Raw genomic sequence first — 21,485 nt, 5'->3', positions numbered from 1 at the left:
ATACAGTAAACATGCAATGGTGAATCGGAATCTAATACTGCTGTCCCAGGAAAGGCTCAAAACACGAACTATTATAAGAGTTACTCCTCTTGTAAATAAGTCGATATTTTGCCTTTTGTATTTAATATCGATGATATTTCTGTGTTTCATCGTTGATTTGAAGGTCCAAGGGATACAGTAATCCTGCAATGGTGCATCAGTATCTAATACTGCTGTCCCAGGAAAGGATCAAAGCACGAACTATTAGAAGAGTTACTCCTTTTGTAAATAAGTCGACATTTTGCCTTTTGTATTCAATATCGATGCAATTTCTGTGTTTCATCGTTGATTTGGAGGTCCAAGGGATACAGTAAACCTGCAATGGTGCATCTGAATCTAATACTGCTGTCCCAGGAAAGGTTCAAAGCACGAACTATTAGAAAAGTTACTCCTCTTGTAAATAAGTCGACATTTTGCCTTTAGTATTCAATATCGATACAATTTCTGTGTTTCATCGATGTTTTGAAGGTGAAAGGGGTACAGTAAACCTGCAATGGCGCATCGGAATCTAATACTGGTGTCCCAGGAAAGGCTCAAAGCACGAACTATTAGAAGAGTTACTCCTCTTTTAAATAAGTCGACATTTTGCCTTTTGTATTCAATATCGATGCAATTTCTGTGTTTCACGTTGATTTGAAGCTCCAAGCGGTACAGTAAACCTGTAATGGTGCATCTGAATCTAATACTGCTGTCCCAGGAAAGGCTCAAAGCTCGAACTATTAGAGGAGTTGCTCCTCTTGTAAATAAGTCGACATTTTGCCTTTTGTATTCAATATCGATGCAATTTCGGTGTTTCATCGTTTATTTGAAGGTCCAAGGGATACAGTAAACCTGCAATGGTGCATCGGAATCTAATACTGCTGTCCCAGGAAAGGCTCAAAGCACGAACTATTAGAAGAGTTACTCCTCTTGTAATTAAGTCGACATTTTGCCTTTTGTATTCAATATCGATGCAATTTCTGTGTTTCATCGTTGATTTGAAGTTCCAAGGGATACAGTAAACCAGCAATGGTGCATCGCAATCTAATACTGCTATCCCAGGAAAGGCTCAAAGCACGAACTGTTAGATGAGTTACTCCTCTTGTAAATAAGTCAACATTTTGCCTATTGTATTCAATATCGATGCAATTTCTGTGTTTCATCGTTGATTTGAAGGTCCAAGGGGTACAGTAAACCTGCAATGGTGCATCTGAATCTAATACTGCTGTCCTGGAAAGGCTCAAAGCACGAACTATTAGAAGAGTTATTGCTCTTGTAAATAAGTCGACATTTTGCCTTTTGTATTCAATATTGATGCAATTTCGGTGTTTCATCGTTGATTTGAAGGTCCAAGGGATACAGTAAACCTGCAATGTTGCATCGGAATCTGATACTTCTGTCCCAGGAAAGGCTCGAAGCACGAACTATTAGAAGAGTTACTCCTATTCTAAATAAGTCGACATTTTGCCTTTTGTATTCAATATCGATGCAATTTCTGTGTTTCATCGTTGGTGTGAAGGTCCAAGCGATACAGTAAACCTGCAATGGTGCATCGTAATCTAATACTGCTGTCCCAGGAAAGGCTCAAACACGACCTATTAGAAGGGTTACTCCTTTTGTAAATAAGTCGACATTTTGCATTTTGTATTCAATATCGATGTTTTTTCTGTGTTTCATCGTTGATTTGAAGTTCCAAGGGATACAGTAAACCTGCAATGGTGCATCGGAATCTAATACTGCTGTCCCAGGAAAGGTTCAAAACACGAACTATTAGAAGAGTTGCTCCTCTTGTAAATAAGTCGACATTTTACCTTTAGTATTCATTATCGATGCAATTTCTGTGTTTCATTGTTGATTTGTGAATCCAAGGGATACAGTAAACTTGCAATGGCGCATCTGCATCTAATACTGCTGTCCCAGGAAAGGCTCAAACCACGAACAATTAGAAGAGTTACTCCTCTTATAAATAAGTCGACATTTTGCTGTTTGTATTCAATATCGATGCAATTTCTGTGTTTCATCGTTGACGTGACGGTAAAAGGGAACCAGTAAACCTGCAATGGTGCATCGGAATCTAATACTGCTGTCCCAGGAAAGGCTCAAAGCACGAACTATTAGAAGAGTTGCTGCTCTTGTAAATAAGTCGACATTTTGTATTTTGTATTCAATATCGATACAATTTCTGTGTTTCATCGTTGATTTGAAGGTCCAAGGGATACAGTAAACCTGCAATGGTGCATCGGAATCTAATACTGCTGTCCCAGGAAAGGCTCAAAGCACGAAATATTAGAAGAGTTTCTCCTCTTGTAAATAAGTCGACATTTTGCATTTTGTATTCAATATCGATGCAATTTCTGTGTTCCATCGTTGATTTGAAGGTCCAAGGGATACAGTAAACCTGCAATGGTGCATCGGAATCTAATACTGCTGTCCCAGGTATGGCTGAGAGCACGAACTATTCGAAGAGTTACTCCTCTTGTAAATATGTCGACATTTTGCCTTTTGTATTCAATATCGATGTTACTTCTGTGTTTCATCGTTGATTTGAAGGTCCAAGGCATACAGTAAACCTGCAATGGTGCATCGGAATCTTATACTGCTGTCACAGGAAAGGCTCAAAGCATGAACTATTAGAAGAGTTACTCCTCCTGTAAATAAGTCGACATTTTGCATTTTGTATTCAATATCCATGCAATTTCTGTGTTTCATCGTTGATTTGAAGGTCCAAAGGATACAGTAAAGCTGCAATGGTGCATCGGAATCTAATACTGCTGTCCCAGGACGGGCTCAAAGAACGAACTATTAGAAGAGTTACTCCTCTTGTAATCAAGACGACATATTGCCTTTTGTATTCAATATCGATGCAATTTCTGTGTTTCATCGTTGATTTGAAGGTCCAAGGGATACAGTAAACCTGCAAATGTGCATCGGAATCTAATACTGCTGTCCCAGGATAGGCTCAAAGCACGAACTATTAGAAGAGTTACTCCTCTTGTAAATAAGTCGACATTTTGCCTTTTGTATTCAATATCGATGCAATTTCTGTGTTTCATCGTTGTGTTGAAGGTCCAAGGGATTGAGTAAACCTGCAATGGTGCATCGGAATCTAATACCGCTTTCCCTGGAAAGGCTCAAAGCACGAACTATTAGAAGAGTTACTCCTCTTGTAAATAAGTCGATATTTTTCTTTTTGTATTCAATATCGATGCAATTTCTGTGTTTCATCGTTGTATTGAAGGTGAAAGGGGTACAGTAAACCTGCAATGGTGCATCGGAATCTAATACTGCTGTCCCAGGAAAGGCTCAAATCTCGAAATATTAGAAGAGTTACTCCTCTTGTAAATAGGTCGACATTTTGCCTTTTGAATTCAATGTCGATGCAATATCTGTGTTTCATCATTGATTTGAAGGTCCAAGGGATACAGTAAACCTGCAATGGTGCATCGGAATTTAATGCTGCTGTCCCAGGAAGGGCTCAAAGCACGAACTATTAGAAGAGTTACTCCTCTTGTAAATAAGTCGACATTTTGCGTTTTGTATTCAATATCGATGCAATTTCTGTGTTTGATCGTTGATTTGAAGGTCCAAGGGATACAGTAAACGTGCATGGGTTTATCGCAATCTAATACTGCTATCCCATGAAAGGCTCAAAGCACGAACTATTAGAAGAGTTACTCCTCTTGTAAATAAGTCGACATTTTGCCTATTGTATTCAATATCGATGCAATTTCTGTGTTTCATCGTTGATTTGAAGCTCCAAGCGGTACAGTAAACCTGCAATGGTGCATCTGAATCTAATACTGCTGTGCCAGGAAAGGCTCAAAGCACGAACTATTTGAGGAGTTGCTCCTCTTGTAAATAAGTCGACATTTTGCCTTTTGTATTCAATATCGATGCAATTTCTGTGTTTCATCGTTGATTTGAAGGTCCAAGGGATACAGTAAACCTCCAATGGTGCATCGGAATCTAATACTGCTGTCCCAGGAAAGGTTCAAAGCACGAACTATTAGAAGAGTTACTCCTCTTGTAAATAAGTCGACATTTTGCCTTTTGTATTCAATATCGATGCAATTTCTGTGTTTCGTCGTTGTTTTGAAGGTGAAAGGGGTACAGTAAACCTGCAAATGTGCATCGGAATCTAATACTGCTGTCCCAGGAAAGGCTCAAAGCACGAACTATTAGAAGAGTTACAAATCTTTTGAATAAGTCGGCATTTTGCCTTTTGTAAAAAATATCGATGCAATTTCTGTGTTTCATCGTTGATTTGAAGCTCCAAGCGGTACAGTAAACCTGCAATGGTGCATCTGAATATAATACTGCTGTCCCAGGAAAGGCTCAAAGCACGAACTATTAGAGGAGTTGCTCCTCTTGTAAATAAGTCGACATTTTGCCTTTTGTATTCAATATCGATGCAATATCGGTGTTTCATCGTTGATTTGAAGGTCAAAGGGATACAGTAAACCTACAATGGTGCATCGGAATCTAATACTGCTGTCCCAGGAAAGGTTCAAAGCACGAACTATTAGAAGAGTTACTCCTCTTGTAATTAAGTCGACATTTTGACTTTTGTATTCAATATCGATGCAATTTCGGTGTTTCATCGTTGATTTGAGGGTCCAAGGGATACAGTAAACCTGCAATGGTGCATCGGAATCTAATACTGCTGTCCCAGGAAAGGCTCAAAACACGAACTATTAGAAGAGTTACTCCTATTGTAAATAAGTCGACATTTTGCCTTTTGTATTCAATATCGATGCAATTTCTGTGTTTCATCGTTGGTGTGAAGGTCCAAGCGATACAGTAAACCTGCAATGGTGCATCGGAATCTAATACTGCTGTCCCAGGAAAGGCTCAAGCACGACCTATTAGAAGAGTTACTCCTTTTGTAAATAAGTCGACATTTTGCCTTTTGTATTCAATATCGATGTTATTTCTGTGTTTCATCGTTGATTTGAAGTTCCAAGGGATACAGTAACCTGCAATGGTGCATCGGAATCTAATACTGCTGTCCCAGGAAAGGCTCAAAACACGAACTATTAGAAGAGTTGCTCCTCTTGTAAATAAGTCGACATTTTGCGTTTTGTATTCATTATCGATGCAATTTCTGTGTTTCATCGTTGATTTGAAGGTCCAAGAGATACAGAAAAACTCCAATGGTGCATCGGAATCTAATACTGCTGTTCCAGGAAAGGCTCAATGCACGAACTATTAGAAGAGTTACTCCTCTTGTAAATAAGTCGACATTTTGCGTTTTGTATTCAATATCGATGCCATTCCTGTGTTTCATCGTTGATGTAAAGGTCCAAGGGATACAGTAAACACGCAATGGTGAATCGGAATCTAATACTGCTCTCCCAGGAAAGGCTCAAATCACGAACTATTAGAAGAGTTACTCCTCTTGTAAATAGGTCGACATTTTGCCTTTTGTATTCAATATCGATGCAATATCTGTGTTTCATCATTGATTTGAAGGTCCAAGGGATACAGTAAACCTGCAATGGTGCATCGGAATTTAATGCTGCTGTCCCAGGAAAGGCTCAAAGCACGAACTATTAGAAGAGTTACTCCTCTTTTAAATAAGTCGACATTTTGCCTTTTGTATTCAATATCGATCCAATTTCTATGTTTCGTCGTTGATTTGAAGGTCCAAGGGATACAGTATACCTGCAATGGTGCATCGGAATCTAATACTGCTGTTCCAGGAAAGGCTCAATGCACGAACTATTAGAAGAGTTACTCCACTTGTAAATAAGTCGACATTTTGCGTTTTGTATTCAATATCGATGCAATTTCTGTGTTTGTTCGTTGATTTGAAGGTCCAAGGGATACAGTAAACGTGCATGGGTATATCGCAATCTAATACTGCTATCCCATGAAAGGCTCAAAGCACGAACTATTAGAAGAGTTACTCCTCTTGTAAATAAGTCGACATTTTGCCTTTTGTATTCAATATCGATGCAATTTCTGTGTTTCATCGTTGATTTGAAGCTCCAAGCGGTACAGTAAACCTGCAATGGTGCATCTGAATCTAATACTGCTGTCCCAGGAAAGGCTCAAAGCACGAACTATTAGAGGAGTTGCTCCTCTTGTAAATAAGTCGACATTTTGCCTTTTGTATTCATTATCGATGCAATTTCGGTGTTTCATGGTTGATTTGAAGGTCCAAGGGATACAGTAAACCTGCAATGGTGCATCGGAATCTAATACTGCTGTCCCAGGAAAGGTTCAAAGCACGAACTATTAGAAGAGTTACTCCTCTTGTAAATAAGTCGACATTTTGCCTTTTGTATTCAATATCGATGCAATTTCTGTGTTTCATCGTTGTTTTGAAGGTGAAAGGGGTACAGTAAACCTGCAATGGTGCATCGGAATCTAATACTGCTGTCCCAGGAAAGGCTCAAAGCACGAACTATTAGAAGAGTTACTCATCTTTTGAATAAGTCGTCATTTTGCCTTTTGTATTCAATATCGATGCAATTTCTGTGTTTCATCGTTGATTTGAAGCTCCAAGCGGTACAGTAAACCTACAATGGTGCATCTGAATATAATAGTGCTGTCCCAGGAAAGGCACAAAGCACGAACTATTAGAGGAGTTGCTCCTCTTATAAATAAGTCGACATTTTGCCTTTTGTATTCAATATCGATGCAATTTCTGTGTTTCATCGTTGATTTGAAGGTCCAAGGGATACAGTAAACCTACAATGGTGCATCGGAATCTAATACTGCTGTCCCAGGAAAGGCTCAAAACACGAACTATTAGAAGAGTTACTCCTATTGTAAATAAGTCGACATTTTGCCTTTTGTATTCAATATCGATGCAATTTCTGTGTTTCATCGTTGGTGTGAAGGTCCAAGCGATACAGTAAACCTGCAATGGTGCATCGGAATCTAATACTGCTGTCCCAGGAAAGGCTCAAGCACGACCTATTAGAAGAGTTACTCCTTTTGTAAACAAGTCGACATTTTGCCTTTTGTATTCAATATCGATGTTATTTCTGTGTTTCATCGTTGATTTGAAGTTCCAAGGGATACAGTAACCTGCAATGGTGCATCGGAATCTAATACTGCTGTCCCAGGAAAGGCTCAAAACACGAACTATTAGAAGAGTTGCTCCTCTTGTAAATAAGTCGACATTTTGCCTTTTGTATTAATTATCGATGCAATTACTGTGTTTCATCGTTGATTTGAAGGTCCAAGAGATACAGTAAACCTCCAATGGTGCATCGGAATCTAATACTGCTGTCCCAGGACGGGCTCAAAACACGAACTATTAGAAGAGTTACTCCTCTTGTAATCAAGACGACATTTTGCCTTTTGTATTCAATATCGATGCAATTTCTGTGTTTCATCGTTGATTTGAAGGTCCAAGGCATACAGTAAACCTGCAATGGTGCATCGGAATCTTATACTGCTGTCACAGGAAAGGCTCAAAGCATGAACTATTAGAAGAGTTACTCCTCCTGTAAATAAGTCGACATTTTGCATTTTGTATTCAATATCCATGCAATTTCTGTGTTTCATCGTTGATTTGAAGGTCCAAAGGATACAGTAAACCTGCAATGGTGCATCGGAATCTAATACTGCTGTCCCAGGACGGGCTCAAAGCACGAACTATTAGAAGAGTTACTCCTCTTGTAATCAAGACGACATTTTGCCTTTTGTATTCAATATCGATGCAATTTCTGTGTTTCATCGTTGATTTGAAGGTCCAAGGGATACAGTAAACCTGCAAATGTGCATCGGAATCTAATACTGCTGTCCCAGGATAGGCTCAAAGCACGAACTATTAGAAGAGTTACTCCTCTTGTAAATAAGTCGACATTTTGCCTTTTGTATTCAATATCGATGCAATTTCTGTGTTTCATCGTTGATTTGAAGATCCAAGGGATACAGTAAACCTGCAATGGTGCATCGGAATCTAATACCGCTTTCCCTGGAAAGGCTCAAAGCACGAACTATTAGAAGAGTTACTCCTCTTGTAAATAAGTCGATATTTTTCCTTTTGTATTCAATATCGATGCAATTTCTGTGTTTCATCGTTGTATTGAAGGTGAAAGGGGTACAGTAAACCTGCAATGGTGCATCGGAATATAATACTGCTGTCCCAGGAAAGGCTCAAATCTCGAAATATTAGAAGAGTTACTCCTCTTGTAAATAGGTCGACATTTTGCCTTTTGAATTCAATGTCGATGCAATATCTGTGTTTCATCATTGATTTGAAGGTCCAAGGGATACAGTAAACCTGCAATGGTGCATCGGAATTTAATGCTGCTGTCCCAAGAAGGGCTCAAAGCACGAACTATTAGAAGAGTTACTCCTCTTTTATATAAGTCGACATTTTGCCTTTTGTATTCAATATCGATCCAATATCTGTGTTTCATCGTTGATTTGAAGGTAGAAGGGATACAGTATACCTGCAATGGTGCATCGGAATCTAATACTGCTGTTCCAGGAAAGGCTCAATGCACGAACTATTAGAAGAGTTACTCCTCTTGTAAATAAGTCGACATTTTGCGTTTTGTATTCAATATCGATGCCATTCCTGTGTTTCATCGTTGATGTAAAGGTCCAAGGGATACAGTAAACACGCAATGGTGAATCGGAATCTAATACTGCTCTCCCAGGAAAGGCTCAAAACACGAACTATTAGAAGAGTTACTCCTCTTGTAAATAGGTCGACATTTTGCCTTTTGTATTCAATATCGATGCAATATCTGTGTTTCATCATTGATTTGAAGGTCCAAGGGATACAGAAAACCTGCAATGGTGCATCGGAATTTAATGCTGCTGTCCCAGGAAAGGCTCAAAGCACGAACTATTAGAAGAGTTACTCCTCTTTTAAATAAGTCGACATTTTGCCTTTTGTATTCAATATCGATCCAATTTCTGTGTTTCGTCGTTGATTTGAAGGTCCAAGGGATACAGTATACCTGCAATGGTGCATCGGAATCTAATACTGCTGTTCCAGGAAAGGCTCAATGCACGAACTATTAGAAGAGTTACTCCACTTGTAAATAAGTCGACATTTTGCGTTTTATATTCAATATCGATGCAATTTCTGTGTTTGATCGTTGATTTGCAGGTCCAAGGGATACAGTAAACGTGCATGGGTATATCGCAATCTAATACTGCTATCCCATGAAAGGCTCAAAGCACGATCTATTAGAAGAGTTACTCCTCTTGTAAATAAGTCGACATTTTGCCTTTTGTATTCAATATCGATGGAATTTCTGTGTTTCATCGTTGATTTGAAGCTCCAAGCGGTACAGTAAACCTGCAAAGGTGCATCTGAATCTAATACTGCTGTCCCAGGAAAGGCTCAAAGCACGAACTATTAGAGGAGTTGCTCCTCTTGTAAATAAGTCGACATTTTGCCTTTTGTATTCATTATCGATGCAATTTCGGTGTTTCATGGTTGATTTGAAGGTCCAAGGGATACAGTAAACCTGCAATGGTGCATCGGAATCTAATACTGCTGTCCCAGGAAAGGTTCAAAGCACGAACTATTAGAAGAGTTACTCCTCTTGTAAATAAGTCGACATTTTGCCTTTTGTATTCAATATCGATGCAATTTCTGTGTTTCATCGTTGTTTTGAAGGTGAAAGGGGTACAGTAAACCTGCAATGGTGCATCGGAATCTAATACTGCTGTCCCAGGAAAGGCTCAAAGCACGAACTATTAGAGGAGTTACTCATCTTTTGAATAAGTCGTCATTTTGCCTTTTTGTATTCAATATCGATGCAATTTCTGTGTTTCATCGTTGATTTGAAGCTCCAAGCGGTACAGTAAACCTACAATGGTGCATCTGAATATAATAGTGCTGTCCCAGGAACAGCTCAAAGCACGAACTATTAGAGGAGTTGCTCCTCTTATAAATAAGTCGACATTTTGCCTTTTGTATTCAATATCGATGCAATTTCTGTGTTTCATCGTTGATTTGAAGGTCCAAGGGATACAGTAAACCTACAATGGTGCATCGGAATCTAATACTGCTGTCCCAGGAAAGGCTCAAAACACGAACTATTAGAAGAGTTACTCCTATTGTAAATAAGTCGACATTTTGCCTTTTGTATTCAATATCGATGCAATTTCTGTGTTTCATCGTTGGTGTGAAGGTCCAAGCGATACAGTAAACCTGCAATGGTGCATCGGAATCTAATACTGCTGACCCAGGAAAGGCTCAAGCACGACCTATTAGAAGAGTTACTCCTTTTGTAAATAAGTCGACATTTTGCCTTTTGTATTCAATATCGATGTTATTTCTGTGTTTCATCGTTGATTTGAAGTTCCAAGGGATACAGTAACCTGCAATGGTGCATCGGAATCTAATACTGCTGTCCCAGGAAAGGCTCAAAACACGAACTATTAGAAGAGTTGCTCCTCTTGTAAATAAGTCGACATTTTGCCTTTTGTATTCATTATCGATGCAATTTCTGTGTTTCATCGTTGATTTGAAGGTCCAAGAGATACAGTAAACCTCCAATGGTGCATCCGAATCTAATACTGCTGTCCCAGTACGGGCTCAAAACACGAACTATTAGAAGAGTTACTCCTCTTGTATATAAGTCGACATTTTGCCTTTTGTATTCAATATCGATGCAATTTCTGTGTTTCATCGTTGATTTGGAGGTCCAAGGGATGCAGTAAACCTGCAAATGTGCATCGGAATCTAATACTGCTGTCCCAGGATAGGCTCAAAGCACGAACTATTAGAGGAGTTGCTCCTCTTGTAAATAAGTCGACATTTTGCCATTTGTATTCAATATCGATGCCATTCCTGTGTTTCATCGTTGATTTAAAGGTCCAAGGGATACAGTAAACATGCAATGGTGAATCGGAATCTAAAACTGCTGTCCCTGGAAAGGCTCAAAACACGAGCTATTAGAAGAGTTACTCCTCTTGTAAATAAGTCGATATTTTGCCTTTTGTATTCAATATCGATGATATTTCTGTGTTTCATCGTTGTTTCGAAGGTGAAAGGGGTACAGTAAACCTGCAATGGTGCATCGGAATCTAATACTGGTGTCCCAGGAAAGGCTCAAAGCACGAACTATTAGAAGAGTTACTCCTCTTTTAAATAAGTCGACATTTTGCCTTTTGTATTCAATATCGATGCAATTTCTGTGTTTCACGTTGATTTGAAGCTCCAAGCGGTACAGTAAACCTGTAATGGTGCATCTGAATCTAATACTGCTGTCCCAGGAAAGGCTCAAAGCTCGAACTATTAGAGGAGTTGCTCCTCTTGTAAATAAGTCGACATTTTGCCTTTTGTATTCAATATCGATGCAATGTCGGTGTTTCATCGTTGATTTGAAGGTCCAAGGGATACAGTAAACCTGCAATGGTGCATCGGAATCTAATACTGCTGTCCCAGGAAAGGCTCAAAGCACGAACTATTAGAAGAGTTACTCCTCTTGTAATTAAGTCGACATTTTGCCTTTTGTATTCAATATCGATGCAATTTCTGTGTTTCATCGTTGATTTGAAGTTCCAAGGGATACAGTAAACCAGCAATGGTGCATCGCAATCTAATACTGCTATCCCAGGAAAGGCTCAAAGCACGAACTGTTAGATGAGTTACTCCTCTTGTAAATAAGTCAACATTTTGCCTATTGTATTCAATATCGATGCAATTTCTGTGTTTCATCGTTGATTTGAAGGTCCAAGGGGTACAGTAAACCTGCAATGGTGCATCTGAATCTAATACTGCTGTCCCAGGAAAGGCTCAAAGCACGAACTATTAGAAGAGTTATTGCTCTTGTAAATAAGTCGACATTTTGCCTTTTGTATTCATTATCGATGCAATTTCGGTGTTTCATCGTTGATTTGAAGGTCCAAGGGATACAGTAAACCTGCAATGTTGCATCGGAATCTAATACTGCTGTCCCAGGAAAGGCTCAAAGCACGAACTATTAGAAGAGTTACTCCTATTCTAAATAAGTCGCCATTTTGCCTTTTGTATTCAAAATCGATGCAATTTCTGTGTTTCATCGTTGGTGTGAAGGTCCAAGCGATACAGTAAACCTGCAATGGTGCATCGTAATCTAATACTGCTGTCCCAGGAAAGGCTCAAACACGACCTATTAGAAGAGTTACTCCTTTTGTAAATAAGTCGACATTTTGGCTTTTGTATTCAATATCGATGTTTTTTCTGTGTTTCAACGTTGATTTGAAGTTCCAAGGGATACAGTAAACCTGCAATGGTGCATCGGAATCTAATACTGCTGTCCCAGGAAAGGTTCAAAACACGAACTATTAGAAGAGTTGCTCCTCTTGTAAATAAGTCGACATTTTGCCTTTAGTATTCATTATCGATGCAATTTCTGTGTTTCATTGTTGATTTGTGAATCCAAGGGATACAGTAAACCTGCAATGGCGCATCTGCATCTAATACTGCTGTCCCAGGAAAGGCTCAAACCACGAACAATTAGAAGAGTTACTCCTCTTATAAATAAGTCGACATTTTGCCGTTTGTATTCAATATCGATGCAATTTCTGTGTTTCATCGTTGACGTGACGGTAAAAGGGAACCAGGAAACCTGCAATGGTGCATCGGAATCTAATACTGATGTCCCAGGAAAGGCTCAAAGCACGAACTATTAGAAGAGTTACTGCTCTTGTAAATAAGTCGACATTTTGCCTTTTGTATTCAATATCGATACAATTTCTGTGTTTCATCGTTGATTTGAAGGTCCAAGGGATACAGTAAACCTGCAATGGTGCATCGGAATCTAATACTGCTGTCCCAGGAAAGGCTCAAAGCACGAAATATTAGAAGAGTTTCTCCTCTTGTAAATAAGTCGACATTTTGCATTTTGTATTCAATATCGATGCAATTTCTGTGTTTCATCGTTGATTTGAAGGTCCAAGGGATACAGTAAACCTGCAATGGTGCATCGGAATCTAATACTGCTGTCCCAGGTATGGCTCAGATCATGAACTATTAGAAGAGTTACTCCTCTTGTAAATAAGTCGACATTTTGCCTTTTGTATTCAATATCGATGTTATTTCTGTGTTTCATCGTTTATTTGAAGGTCCAAGGCATACAGTAAACCTGCAATTATGCATCGGAATCTTATACTGCTGTCACAGGAAAGGCTCAAAGCATGAACTATTAGAAGAGTTACTCCTCCTGTAAATAAGTCCACATTTTGCATTTTGTATTCAATATCCATGCAATTTCTGTGTTTCACTCGTTGATTTGAAGGTCCAAGGGATACAGTAAACCTGTAATGGTGCATCGGAATCTAATACTGCTGTCTCAGGAAAGGCTCAAAGCACGAACTATTGGAAGAGTTACTCTTTTTGTAAATAAGTCGACATTTTGCCTTTTTTAATCAATATCGATTCAATTTCTGTGTTTCATCGTTGATTTGAAGGCCCAAGGGATACAGTAAACCTGCAATGGTGCATCGGAATCTAATACTGCTTTCCCAGGAAAGGCTCAAATCAGGAACTATTAGAAGAGTTACTCCACTTTTAAGTAAGTCGACATTTTGCATTTTGAATTCAATATCGATGCAATTTCTGTGTTTCATCATTGATTTGATGGTCCAAGGGATACAGTAAACCTGCAATGGCGCATCGGAATCTAATACTGCCGTCCCAGGAAACGCTCAAACCACGAACAATTAGAAGAGTTACTCCTCTTATAAATAAGACGAAATTTTGCCTTTTTTATAGAATACCGATGCAATTTCTGTGTTTCATCGTTGATTTGAAGGTCCAAGGGGTACAGTAATCTTGCAATGGTGCATCGGAATCTAATACTGCTGTCCCAGGAGAGGCTCAAAACACGAACTATTAGAAGAGTTACACCTCTTGTAAATAAGTCGACATTTTGCCTTTTGTATTCTAGATCGATGCAATTTCTGTGTTTCATCGTTGATTTGAAGGTCCAAGGGATACAGTAAACAAGCAATGGTGCATCGGAATCTAATACTGCTGTCCCAGGAAAGGCTCAAAGCACGAACTATTAGAAGAGTTACTCCTCTTGTAAATAAGTCTACATTTTGCCTTTTGTATTCAATATCGATGCAATTTCAGTGTTTCATCGTTGATTTGAGTGTCCAAGGGATACAGTAAACCTGCTATGGTGCATCGTAATCTAATACTGCTGTCCCAGGTTAGGCTCAAAGCACGAACTATTAAAGGAGTTGCTCCTCTTGTAAATAAGTCGACATTTTGCCTTTTGTATTCAATATCGTGCCATTTCTGTGTTTCATCGTTGATTTGAAGGTCCAAGGGATACAGTAAACCTGCAATGGTGCATCGGAATCTAATACTGCTGTCCCAGGAAAGGCTCAAAGCACGAACTATTAGAAGAGTTACTCCTCTTGTAAATACGTCGACATTTTGATATTTGTATTCAATATCGTTGCGATTTCTGTTTTTCATCGTTGATTTGAAGGTCCAGGGGACACAGTAAACCTGTAGTGGTGCATCGGAATCTAATACTGGTGTCCCAGGAAAGGCTCAAAGCACGAACTATTAGAAGAGTTACTCCTCTTGTAAATAAGTCGACATTTTGCCTTTTGTATTCAATATCGATCTTATTTATGTGTTTCATCGTTGATTTGAAGGTCCAAGGCATACAGTAAACCTGCAATGGTGCATCGGAATCTTATACTGCTGTCACAGGAAAGGCTCAAAGCATGAACTATTAGAAGAGTTACTCCTCCTGTAAATAAGTCGACATTTTGCATTTTGGATTCAATATCCATGCAATATCTGTGTTTCATCGTTGATTTGAAGGTCCAAGGGATACAGTAAACCTGTAATGGTGCATCGGAATCTAATACTGCTGTCTCAGGAAAGGCTCAAAGCACGAACTATTGGAAGAGGTACTCTTCTTGTAAATAAGTCGACATTTTGCCTTTTTTATTCAATATCGATTCAATTTCTGTGTTTCATCGTTGATTTGAAGGCCCAAGGGATACAGTAAACCTGCAATGGTGCATCGGAATCTAATACTGCTTTCCCAGTAAAGGCTCAAAGCAGGAACTATTAGAAGAGTTACTCCACTTTTAAATAAGTCGACATTTTGCATTTTGAATTCAATATCGATGCAATTTCTGTGTTTCATCATTGATTTGATGGTCCAAGGGATACAGTAAACCTGCAATGGCGCATCGGAATCTAATACTGCCGTCCCAGGAAACGCTCAAACCACGAACAATTAGAAGAGTTACTCCTCTTATAAATAAGACGAAATTTTGCCTTTTTTATAGAATACCGATGCAATTTCTGTGTTTCATCGTTGATTTGAAGGTCCAAGGGGTACAGTAATCTTGCAATGGTGCATCGGAATCTAATACTGCTGTCCCAGGAGAGGCTCAAAACACGAACTATTAGAAGAGTTACACCTCTTGTAAATAAGTCGACATTTTGCCTTTTGTATTCTAGATCGATGCAATTTCTGTGTTTCATCGTTGATTTGAAGGTCCAAGGGATACAGTAAACAAGCAATGGTGCATCGGAATCTAATACTGCTGTCCCAGGAAAGGCTCAAAGCACGAACTATTAGAAGAGTTACTCCTCTTGTAAATAAGTCTACATTTTGCCTTTTGTATTCAATATCGATGCAATTTCAGTGTTTCATCGTTGATTTGAGTGTCCAAGGGATACAGTAAACCTGCTATGGTGCATCGTAATCTAATACTGCTGTCCCAGGTTAGGCTCAAAGCACGAACTATTAAAGGAGTTGCTCCTCTTGTAAATAAGTCGACATTTTGCCTTTTGTATTCAATATCGTGCCATTTCTGTGTTTCATCGTTGATTTGAAGGTCCAAGGGATACAGTAAACCTGCAATGGTGCATCGGAATCTAATACTGCTGTCCCAGGAAAGGCTCAAAGCACGAACTATTAGAAGAGTTACTCCTTTTGTAAATACGTCGACATTTTGATATTTGTATTCAATATCGTTGCGATTTCTGTTTTTCATCGTTGATTTGAAGGTCCAGGGGACACAGTAAACCTGTAGTGGTGCATCGGAATCTAATACTGGTGTCCCAGGAAAGGCTCAAAGCACGAACTATTAGAAGAGTTACTCCTCTTGTAAATAAGTCGACATTTTGCCTTTTGTATTCAATATCGATGTTATTTCTGTGTTTCATCGTTGATTTGAAGGTCCAAGGCATACAGTAAACCTGCAATGGTGCATCGGAATCTTATACTGCTGTCACAGGAAAGGCTCAAAGCATGAACTATTAGAAGAGTTACTCCTCCTGTAAATAAGTCGAAATTTTGCATTTTGTATTCAATATCCATGCAATATCTGTGTTTCATCGTTGATTTGAAGGTCCAAGGGATACAGTAAACCTGTAATGGTGCATCGGAATCTAATACTGCTGTCTCAGGAAAGGCTCAAAGCACGAACTATTGGAAGAGGTACTCTTCTTGTAAATAAGTCGACATTTTGCCTTTTTTATTCAATATCGATTCAATTTCTGTGTTTCATCGTTGATTTGAAGGTCCAAGGGATACAGTAAACCTGCAATGGTGCATCGGAATCTAATACTGCTTTCCCAGGAAAGGCTCAAAGCAGGAACTATTAGAAGAGTCACTCCTCTTTTAAATAACTCGGCATTTTGCATTTTGTATTCAATATCGATGCAATTTCTGTGTTTCATCGTTGATTTGATGGTCCAAAGGATACAGTAAACTTGCAATGGTGCATTGGAATCTAATACTGCTGTCCCAGGACAGGCTCAAAACACGAACTATTAGAAGAGTTACACCTCTTGTAAATAAGTCGACATTTTGCCTTTTGTATTCCAGATCGATGCAATTTCCGTGTTTCATCGTTGATTTGAAGGTCCAAGGGATACAGTAAACAAGCAATGGTGCATCGGAATCTAATACTGCTGTCCCAGGAAAGGCTCAAAGCACGAACTATTAGAAGGGTTACTCCTCTTGTAAATAAGTCGACATTTTGCCTTTTGTATTCAATATCGATGCAATGTCAGTGTTTCATCGTTGATTTGAAGGTCCAAGGGATACAGTAAACCTGCTATGGTGCATCGTAATCTAATACTGCTGTCCCAGGTTAGGCTCAAAGCACGAACTATTAAAGGAGTTGCTCCTCTTGTAAATAAGTCGATATTTTGCCTTTTGTATTCAATATCGATGCCATTTCTGTGTTTCATCGTTGATTTGAAGGTCCAAGGGATACAGTAAACATGCAATGGTGCATCGGAATCTAATACTGCTGTCCCAGGAAAGGCTCAAAGCACGAACAATTAGATGAGTTACTCCTCTTGTAATGTAAGTTGACATTTTGCCTTTTGTATTCAATATCGATGCAATTTCTGCGTTTCATCGTTGAGGTGAACGTCCAAGGGATACAGTACACCTCCAATGGTTCATCGGAATCTAATACTGCTGTCCCAGGAAAGGCTCAATCACGAACTATTAGAAGAGTTACTCCTTTTGTAAATAAGTCGACATTTTGCCTTTTGTATTCAATATCGACGTCATTTCTGTGTTTCATCGTTGATTTGAAGGTCCAAGGGATACAGTAACCCTGCAATGGTGCATCGGAATCTAATACTGCTGTCCCAGGAAAGGCTCAAAGCACGAACTATTAGAAGAGTTACTCCTCTTGTAAATACGTCGACATTTTGATATTTGTATTCAATATCGTTGCAATTTCTGTTTTTCATCGTTGATTTGAAGGTCCAGGGGACACAGTAAACCTGTAGTGGTGCATCGGAATCTAATACTGGTGTCCCAGGAAAGGCTCAAAACACGAACTATTAGAAGAGTTACTCCTCTTGTAAATAAGTCGACATTTTGCCTTTTGTATTCAATATCGATGCAATTTCTGTGTTTCATCGCTGATTTGAAGGTCCAAGGGATACAGTAAACCTGCAATGGTGCATCGGAATCCAATACTGCTGTCCCAGGAAAGGCTCAAAGCACGAACTATTAGAAGAGTTACTCCTCGTGTAAATAAGACGACATTTTGCGTTTTGTATTCAATATCGATGCCATTTCTGTGTTTCATCGTTGATTGGAAGGTCCAAGGGATACAGTAAACAAGCAATGGTGCATCGGAATCTAATACTGCTGTCCCAGGAAAGGCTCAAAGCACGAACTATTAGAAGGGTTACTCCTCTTGTAAATAAGTCGACATTTTGCCTTTTGTATTCAATATCGATGCAATGTCAGTGTTTCATCGTTGATTTGAAGGTCCAAGGGATACAGTAAACCTGCTATGGTGCATCGTAATCTAATACTGCTGTCCCAGGTTAGGCTCAAAGCACGAACTATTAAAGGAGTTGCTCCTCTTGTAAATAAGTCGATATTTTGCCTTTTGTATTCAATATCGATGCCATTTCTGTGTTTCATCGTTGATTTGAAGGTCCAAGGGATACAGTAAACATGCAATGGTGCATCGGAATCTAATACTGCTGTCCCAGGAAAGGCTCAAAGCACGAACAATTAGATGAGTTACTCCTCTTGTAATGTAAGTTGACATTTTGCCTTTTGTATTCAATATCGATGCAATTTCTGCGTTTCATCGTTGAGGTGAACGTCCAAGGGATACAGTACACCTGCAATGGTGCTTCGGAACCTAATACTGCTGTCCCAGGAAAGGCTCAAACACGAACTATTAGAAGAGTTACTCCTTTTGTAAATAAGTCGACATTTTGCCTTTTGTATTCAATATCGACGTCATTTCTGTGTTTCATCGTTGATTTGAAGGTCCAAGGGATACAGTAACCCTGCAATGGTGCATCGGAATCTAATACTGCTGTCCCAGGAAAGGCTCAAAGCACGAACTATTAGAAGAGTTACTCCTCTTGTAAATACGTCGACATTTTGATATTTGTATTCAATATCGTTGCAATTTCTGTTTTTCATCATTGATTTGAAGGTCCAGGGGACACAGTAAACCTGTAGTGGTGCATCGGAATCTAATACTGGTGTCCCAGGAAAGGCTCAAAACACGAACTATTAGAAGAGTTACTCCTCTTGTAAATAAGTCGACATTTTGCCTTTTGTATTCAATATCGATGCAATTTCTGTGTTTTATCGCTGATTTGAAGGTCCAAGGGATACAGTAAACCTGCAATGGTGCATCGGAATCCAATACTGCTGTCCCAGGAAAGGCTCAAAGCACGAACTATTAGAAGAGTTACTCCTCGTGTAAATAAGTCGACATTTTGCGTTTTGTATTCAATATCGATGCCATTTCTGTGTTTCATCGTTGATTGGAAGGTCCAAGGGATACAGTAAACATGCAATGGTGCATCGGAATCTAATACTGCTGTCCCAGGAAAGGCTCAAAGCACGAACCATTAGAAGAGTTACTCCTCTTGTAATGTAAGTTGACATTTTGCCTTTTGTATTCAATATCGATGCAATTTCTGTGTTTCATCGTTGATTTGAAGGTCCAAGGGATACAGTAAACCTGCAATGGTGCATCGGAATCTAATACTGCTGTCCCAGGAAAGGCTCAAAACACCAACTATTAGAAGAGTTGCTCCTCTTGTAAATAAGTCGACATTTTGCCTTTTGTATTCAATATCGATGCAATATCTGTGTTTCATCGTTGATTTGAAGGTCCAAGAGATACAGTAAACCTGCAATGGTGCAGCGGAATCTAATACTGCTGTCCCAGGACGGGCTCAAAGCACGAACTATTAGAAGAGTTACTCCTCTTGTAATCAAGTCGACATTTTGCCTTTGTATTCAGTATCGATGCAATTTCTGTGTTTCATCGTTGATTTGAAGGTCCAAGGGATACAGTAAACCTGCAAATGTGCATCGGAATCTAATACTGCTGTCCCAGGATAGGCTCAAAGCACGAACTATTAGAAGAGTTACTCCTCTTGTAAATAAGTCGACATTTTGCCTTTTGTATTCAATATCGATGCAATTTCTGTGTTTCATCGTTGATTTGAAGGTCCAAGGGATACAGTAAACCTGCAATGGTGCATCGGAATCTAATACTGCTTTCCCTGGAAAGGCTCAAAGCACGAACTATTACAAGAGTTACTCCTCTTGTAAATAAGTCGACATTTTGCCATTTGTATTCAATATCGATGCAATTTCTGTGTTTCATCGTTGATTTGAATGTCCAAGGGTTACAGTGAACCAGGAATGGTGCATCGGAATCTAATACTGCTGTCCCAGGAAAGTCTCAAAGCACGAACTATTCGAAGAGTAACTCCTCTTGTAAATAAATCGACATATTGCCTTGTGTATTCAATATCGATTCAATTTCTGTGTTTCATCTTCGATTTGAAGGTCCAAGCGATACAGTAAACTTGCAATGGTGCATCGGAATCTAATACTGCTGTCCCAGGAAAGGCTCAAAGCACGAACTATTAGAAGAGTTACTCCTCTTGTAACAAAGTCGACATTTCGCCTTTTGTATTCAATATCGATGCAATTTCTGTGTTTCATCGTTGTATTGAAGGTGAAAGGGGTACAGTAAACCTGCAATGGTGCATCGGAATCTAATACTGCTGTCCCAGGAAAGGCTCAAAGCTCGAAATATTAGAAGAGTTACTTCTCTTGTAAATAGGTCGACATTTTGCCTTTTGTATTCAGTATCGATGCAATATCTGTGTTTCATCGTTGATTTGAAGGTCCAAGGGATACAGTAAACCTGCAATGGTGCATCGGAATTTAATGCTGCTGTCCCAGGAAAGGCTCAAAGCACGAACTATTAGAAGAGTTACTCCTCTTTTAAATAAGTCGACATTTTGCCTTTTGTATTCAATATCGATGCAATTTCTGTGTTTCATCGTTGATTTGAAGGTCCAATGGATACAGTATACCTGCAATGGTGCATCGGAATCTAATACTGCTGTTCCAGGAAAGGCCCAATGCACGAACTATTAGAAGAGTTACTCCTATTGTAAAGAAGTCGACATTTTGCCTTTTGTATTCAATATCGAAGCAATTTCTGTGTTTCATCGTTGATTTGAAGTTCCAAGGGATACAGTAAACGTGCAATGGTGCATCGCAATCTAATACTGCTATCCCATGAAAGGCTAAAAGCACGAACTATTAAAAGAGTTACTCCTCTTGTAAATAATTCGACATTTTGCCTATTGTATTCAATATCGATGCAATTTCTGTGTTTCATCGTTGATTTGAAGCTCCAAGCGGTACAGTAAATTTGCAATGGTGCATCGGAATCTAATACTGCTGTCCCAGGAAAGGCTCAAAGCACGAACTATTAGAAAAGTTACTCCTCTTTTAAATAAGTCGACATTTTGCCTTTTGTATTCAATATCGATGCAATTTCTGTGTTTCATCGTTGATTTGAAGCTCCAAGCGGTACAGTAAACCTTCAATGGTGCATCGGAATCTAATACTGCTGTCCCAGGAAAGGCTCAAAGCACGAACTATTAGAGGAGTTGCTCCTCTTGTAAATAAGTCGACATTTTGCCTTTTGTATTCAATATCGATGCATTTTCGGTGTTTCATCGTTGATTTGAAGGTCCA

The sequence above is a fragment of the Schistocerca cancellata genome, chromosome 1 (genome assembly GCF_023864275.1).
Source record: "Schistocerca cancellata isolate TAMUIC-IGC-003103 chromosome 1, iqSchCanc2.1, whole genome shotgun sequence".
NCBI classification, from domain to species: Eukaryota; Metazoa; Arthropoda; class Insecta; order Orthoptera; family Acrididae; genus Schistocerca; species Schistocerca cancellata.
This window is presented reverse-complemented; position numbering follows the sequence as displayed.